This window comes from Babylonia areolata, chromosome 10, assembly GCF_041734735.1.
Source record: "Babylonia areolata isolate BAREFJ2019XMU chromosome 10, ASM4173473v1, whole genome shotgun sequence".
Classification (NCBI taxonomy): domain Eukaryota; kingdom Metazoa; phylum Mollusca; class Gastropoda; order Neogastropoda; family Buccinidae; genus Babylonia; species Babylonia areolata.
Genome location: NC_134885.1, coordinates 10,229,681 through 10,236,876, shown reverse-complemented (window position 1 = coordinate 10,236,876; position 7,196 = coordinate 10,229,681). Strand labels below are relative to the sequence as shown.

Sequence of the window (7,196 nt, the reverse complement as noted above, 5' to 3'; positions counted from 1 at the left end):
TTTCATGGAACGATACCATTTCTTAGTAAATACCACAAACAACAAGTCCAGCTAGTAAACACGTACATTATTATCTTTCAACTTCAGATTCAGCCTGGGGGGGGGTCAAAATACATGTGGCATGTAAACTCTCCGCTGTCACCTTCCTTCCTTCCTTCCTTCCTGGCCTTCCAGGCGTCGCTTGTTCGCTTGTCTTTTTTTTTTTTTTTTTTTTGCATATTTAAATCGGCATCGTTTCCCCTCTCGGTCTCTTTCTTGCGTCTTCGCTCCTCTAGGTACCCACCAGCATCTCTCTCTTTCTCTCTCTCTTCCTCCACCAGCCTGTCGCCTGCTGCTGCTGTTGCTGCTGCTGCTGCTGCTACTTGCTGCTGACTGGTGGATGACTCTCTGCTGTCTGTGTTGGCTGGGTCTTTGACAGATACTGCTCGGAGTCAAGACTTTTGTTTAGAAGAAGAAGAAGAAGAAGAAGAAGAAGAAGAAGAAGAAGAAGAAGAACCGGTGAAGGGTGGTTAGTAGTTTCAATACCCGTTTCGTTCTTGTTGGGAACAGAAGACCAGCACACAAAGAAAGTGTTCTGATTTAAAAAAAAAAAAAAATCCCACAAAGAAAAGAAAAGAAAAGAAAAGAAAAGAAAAAAAAAGTCCAAAAGGGTTTCCAGTCAAAAAACTGATTTTTCGTTTTCATCAAACAGCAGCAAAAATAGAATAGTGAGAAGCTTCAAAAATATCAGGGTAACTTAAAAAAAAAAGAAAAAAAGAAGAAAAAAAAAAAGAAAGAACATAAACGGTTACTGGACTAATTATTGCCACAAATAGAACCGCTAAAAAGAAATAACAAGGAAAAAACAACAACAACAAAGAATACCAAATATATAGAATACAACTACCACCACCGCCAAAGAAAAAGAACCCCAGACAAAAGAGAAGGACAAGCAAAAAAAAAAAAAAAAAAAAAAAAAAAAGACAGGGAAGAAGAAGAAGAAAAAATAGACGAAGACGAACAACAAAACAAACAAATTTAAAAAAAAAAGAAAAAAAAGCAAGTTCAAATAAACAAAGAAAGAGATACGTATATATATATATAGACAGAAAGAAAGGTAGGTAGAAGGAAAGAAAAAAGAACCAGGCCACAAAGGTGCGTGTGCTGAAAGAAGGCTTCAACCCCAGAGACCAGTCCAGATCAGGAACCACAAGGCGAGGAGAGGGGACAACAGAAATTTGACTGCCGACTCTTCCAGACACCCTAATCCATCCGCCCATCCACCCATCCATCCATCCATCCATTGGCACACGCATATACAGTCATCTCGTCCTTCGCGAACCAAGGCAGTCAACAGGTGAGGTTCTTCTTCATTTGCGTTCGGAGTGTTTTGTGTTTGTGTTGTTGTTGTTGTTGTTGTTGGTGGTGGTGGTGGTGGTGGTGGTTGTGTTGGTAGTGGTGATAGTGGTGGTGGTGGTGGTGGTGATGTTTGCGTGCTGTGTCGGTGGTGGTGGTGGTGGTGGTGGTGGTGATGGTGGAGGTGTTGTGTTGTTGGTGTTGGTGTGTTCGTGTGGTTGTTGTTGTTGTTGTGTTGTGTTTTGTTCTCTTGAAATGTGTTGTGTTTTTTGTATTGTATTGTATTGTATTGTATTGCATTGTATTGCACTGCGTTGTATTGTATCGTATAGTGTTAGATTGCATTGCATTGCATTGTGTTACATTGTATTTATTGTATTGTCTTGTGTTTCATTGTACTGTGTTTATCTATTGTATTGTATTGTATTGTACTGTATTGTATTGTATTGTATTGTACATCATTTTTTTTTTCTCGAGGCCTGATTAAGCGCGTTGGGTTACGCTGCTGGTCAGGCATCTGCTTGGCAGATGTGGTGTATATATAATATAATGGATTTGTCCGAACGCAGTGACGCCTCCTTGAGCTACTGATACTGATACTGATACTGTATCGCTCTGCAGTGTTTCGTGCAGCAGTGAATTTGCCCTATAACTAATTTCGTTTGTATTGTACTGCACTGTGCTGATGTTCTATACTCATTTACCTAGAAAAAGTGTGTAGAAAAATCCACTTGCTTAATAGGAATATAAAACAAACACCCAAAATAAGAAAACAAACAAACAAACAACAACAACAGAAAAAAAAACCACCCTTGCAGGCAGAAAAAAGAAGGGTCGTGCTCTCACTACTGTGACGAGCTCTCCTTTGGGAAGAACAGCCTGAATTTTTCACGAAGAATTCATAATAATAATAATAATAATGGACATTTGTTGAGCGCTTTCCTCCTTTAAAGAGAGCTCAAAGCGCTTTACAATAAACATCAAACACACACACGCGCGCGCGCAATAACTCACAAAAGAAAGAAGAAATAATGATTTAGCGCACAATAATATAAAACAGATTCAGAGACTACGCGTATTACATAATTACACACACACACACACACACACACACACACACACACACACACACACACACACACACACACACACACACACACGCGCGCGCGCGCGCGCGCGCGCGCGTTTTCAAAAAGATGTGACAGAAGGGTAATACTATTCATGCAATGCAATGCAATGCAATACAATATAGTACAATGCAAATCAATACAAATATAATACAATCTATCTATAGTCAGTTGACGTAAGCTAATGATTTACAAATACATTACAATGCAATTGATCCATAGTCAGTTGACACAAGCTAGTGATTGTCTATAGTCAGGTATGTCTGACATAAGCTAGTGATTTACAACACATTACAATGCAATTCAGCTGTAATCAGTTGACATAAGCTGGTGGTTTAAGACTGACTCTTCAGAATAAGTAACGTGGTGAATGAACTTGAAAAAAACAAAGGAAAGAGAAGTGCATCTGATATGCAAACTGACGGTCCGCGATAAGAGAAAATACGCTGGCCATTAATTAAGACATTGTTATGAGAGGAAGGACTTCCAGGAACACGAGTACTGGACGTCTTCTTCTTCGTTCATGGGCTGCAACTCCCACGTTCACTCGTATGTACACGAGTGGGCTTTTACGTGTATGACCGTTTTCACCCCGCCATGTAGGCAGCCATACTCCGCTTTCGGGGGTGTGCATGTTGGGTCTGTTCTTGTTTCCATAACCCTCCGAACGCTGTCATTGATTACAGGATCTTTAACGTGCGTATTTGATTGTTCTGCTTGCGTATACACATGAAGGGGGGTTCAGGCACTAAGCAGTTCTGCACATATGTTGACCTGGGAGATCGGAAAAATCTCCACCCTTTACCCACTAGGTGCCGTTACCGAGATTCGAACCCGGGACCCTCAGATTGAAAGTCCAACGCTTTAACCACTCGGCTGTTGCGCACGTCAGAGTACTGGACAAAAAAGTGGACGCAAGTTTATAACCGGTGTGACGCCCCAGAATGACCCCACCCTCAAATAAACACCACAGAGTTGTTTTTTTTTTCTCTCTTTGTTTTCGGTTGGTCATCTTTAATGTCTGTTCACTAAAGTGATTTTAGACGAGAGACCTGTCGACTAAAATGATTTTAGACGCTTTTTCTGGGAAAGACTTGATATGACTCCAGCACAGAGTTAGCCTGGGACGACTCAAAACCCTTTTTCCCTGAAGTGACTCCCCTTTCTTAGAGTAAGTAACTGAAAAATCAATGATTGAGCATATATAGTATATTGCTGGAGGGATAAAAAAAGGGGGGGTGGAGTTAATTCTGGAGCAACCCCAAACACATCCCAGTCTTTGCTCCTGAAGCACTCCTTAGTGATGTTAGTCTGGGTTGGTATCTTTTGTAGTTTGTATTTGTATTTCTTTTGATGACAACATATTTCCCTGTGTGAAATTCGGGCTGCTCTCCCCAGAGAGAGCGCGTCGCTACACTATAGCGCCACCCTTTTTTTTTTTTTGTATGTGTATTTTTCCTGCATGCGGTTTTATTTGTTTTTTCTATCGAAGTGAATTTTTCTGCAGAATTTTGCCAGGAACAACCCTTTTGTTGCCGTGGGTTCTTTTACGTGCGCTAAGTGCATGCTGCACACGGGACCTCGGTTTTTCGTCTCATCCGAATGAATAGCGTCCAGACCACCACTCATGGTCGAGTGGAGGGGAAGAAAATATCGGCGGCTGAGCCGTGATTCGAACCAGCGCGCTCAGATTATCTCGCTTCCTAGGCGAATGCGTTACCTCTAGGCCACCACTCCACATCGACTCCAACAGTCATTCTGGAGGCACTATCAGGGTCAACTCCACATGAACGCATGTAGAGTGGATTCAGGACTATCATAAACAAACAAACAAACAAATATAAAAACGCCGAAAAAAAAAGAAAGAAAGAAAAAAAAAAAAAAAAAAACCCTGCCAGACAGTTACGTTGGTTCATTAACGCTGGCCGTGAGATATCTCCCGTGGGGTCCTTTAGGGATATGTGATAGAGTTATTCATAGATTGGTCCTCTTTTTTTTTTTTTGTAAAATGCGGTTTCCTTTCCCTTTTCTTCTTTTTTGTTTTTTTGTTTTTATTTGTTTCAGTGTGTGTGTGTGTGTGTGTGTGTGTGTGTGTGTGTGTGTGTGTGTGTGTGTGTGTGTGTGTGTGTGTGTGTGTGTGTGTGTGTGTGTGTGTGTGTTACTGTGTGTGTGTGTGTGTGTCTGACTGTGTGAGTGTGTGTGTTTGTGTGTCACTGTGTGTGTGTGTGTGTGTGTGTGTGTGTGTGTGTGTGTGTGTGTGTGTGTGTGTGCAAAATCAACATTTTCTCAAGTGGAGGAAGGGGTTAGACTTAAACTGGGATAGCAGGTGGAATTAAAAAAACAAAAGAAGTATATATATTTATGGGAGTGTTTCAGAGCTACAGTCCAGAGGAGTCATAACCGTGCATGGGGGAGGAGGAGGGGGAGGGTGTCTTTTTCAAACGCTACAGGCGGCCCTGTGTTTGTTTTCAACCTATGTAGTCTTCTGGTTGTCTATAATCTGTCTGAAACAATACGCTGTCTTTATGTCGTGCATGTAATGTACTGCATTTATATCCATTTCAACGGTCGTAGATACCTATTTATCTATCTCAATCTATGTTTTGCATCTCCGTCTGTCTCAACCGGCATAATGTCTCTTTGTATATCTATCTATTTTCTTTCAATATATACATCTCTCTCTCTTTCTGTATATATATATATATATATATATATATATATATATATATATATATATATATATATATATACAGAGAGAGAGAGAGAGAGAGAGATAGAGAGAGAGAGACAGAACACTGAACATTGAACACTGAAATGATTAATGTCATTAGCTGTAAAGCTCTAGTGAAAAAGTAGTTACAAATCGGAACAAAAATGATGCCAAACAAATAGAAATGCAACAGAAAGGAAAAAAAAGAATCAAAGTAAACTAAACTACTAAGGGACAAGCGGCACTTTGGTACTTTGTCATTTTCTGAAAAAGTCCATGCGGCAGGCGGGTACTGTGCCTTCTCTGTCTCAACCTATGTACTGTCTTTCTATCTATCTATCTGTCTGTCTCAGCCTATGCACTGCCTTTCTATCTGTCTCAAGGCAAAGGCTAAAAGTTTATTTCGTGTGCCTCCTGGGGGCATTGAAACATTACATACATACATCTTTTACACATACCAAACAAACAAACAGATTTGATATTAACAGAACAAGGAGAGAAAAAGAAAAAAAAAAGCCCATTCGCGCAAACAAGCAATTTATACATATTAATAAGTAATTTCTCCTCAGCCCTTCAAAATAGATATGACTTTATCGAAAAGAACTACAAATAAATGAAACGAGTGCTTCAAATTTTAACAATATTCTTTTGTTGTTTGTTTGTTTGTTGTTTTTCTTCAGAAAACAATAAGCAGAATTTAATGAAGTTCGGGCGATTTCTGTAATATCTAGATATCTAGATAAACACTTTTGTCTGATTCTTTCAAGAAAAGACAAACAAAACAAACAGTGAAACTCATCAGCAGCGTCGTTTGTGGAACATTCATCACATATTCTTTCGTTTTTTCTTGGCAAATTGTCGAAGCGCTGGTTATCAACAGACAAAGCATTTTTGGTTGGTCTATACCTAACTAACCGGAGTATACAGTCTTGACATATTATGCACTGTCTATCTACCTGTCTCAACCTATGCACTGTCTGTCTATACCTATGCAATGCCTATCTGCCTGTCTCTTTCTCTAGCGGTCTTCCATGCGCATGCACAGTCAGACGTATTACAGACACACACACATACACACGCGCGCGCGCGCACGTACGCATACACACACACATACATACACACACACACACACACACACACACACACACACACACACACACAAAGCAACAACAACAACAAAAACTAAACAAAACAAAAGAAACAAGCACACGCACGCACACTCACGCATACACACACACGCGCGCGCGCCCGCGCAGATACACACGGATAAAACAAACACAAACACAAGCACTCACACACACACACACACACACACACACACACACACACACACACACACACACACATGCACATGCACACACACACAGACAAGCATACACACACGCACAGACAAACAGACAGACACACACACACACACACACACACACACACACACACACACACACACACACACAGAAGCCGCTCCACTAGGGCAAAAACTTTGGAAAGCTTTGATTCAGTTGCAACATTTGCTCAGTGTTGCGACTCTTGGTCAGCAGTTCTTTTTTTTTTTTTTTTTTTTTTTTTGATTGATGTGGATACTTATATAGCGCCTATCCTCGGTCAGAGACCAAGCTCTAAGCGCTTTACATACACGGGGACATTTGCACCACAGGCTGCCTAACCTGGGTAGAGCCGACTGACGGCTGCCTCTGGGCGCTCATCATTCGTTTCCTGTGTCATTCACTCAGATTTCAGACGCACACACATACACACTCAGACAGACATGTAACATTTTACGTGTATGACAGTTTTCTTTTAATTTATTTACCCCGCCATGTAGGCAGCCATACTCCGTTTTCGGGGGTGTGCATGCTGGGTATATTCTTGTTTCCATAACCCACCGAACGCTGACATGGATTACAGGATCTTTAACGTGCGTATTTGATCTTCTGCGTGCGCATACACACGAAGGGGGTTCAGGCACTAGCGGGTCTGCACATGTGTTGACCTGGGAGATCGGAAAAATCTCCACCCTTTACCCA

General features: G+C 41.0%; 1 protein-coding gene across 1 annotated transcript in view; it reads left to right on the top strand.

Moving 5' to 3' along the window:
* The first annotated feature begins 979 nt into the window (after positions 1-979).
* The window catches only part of LOC143286441 (uncharacterized), a 159,075-nt gene continuing 152,858 nt past the window's right edge, over positions 980-7,196 (top strand). Inside the window, exon 1 of the mRNA XM_076594007.1 lies at positions 980-1,336. The gene's annotated coding sequence lies outside the window, so the exon portion shown is untranslated. The remainder of the gene's footprint in view (positions 1,337-7,196) is intronic.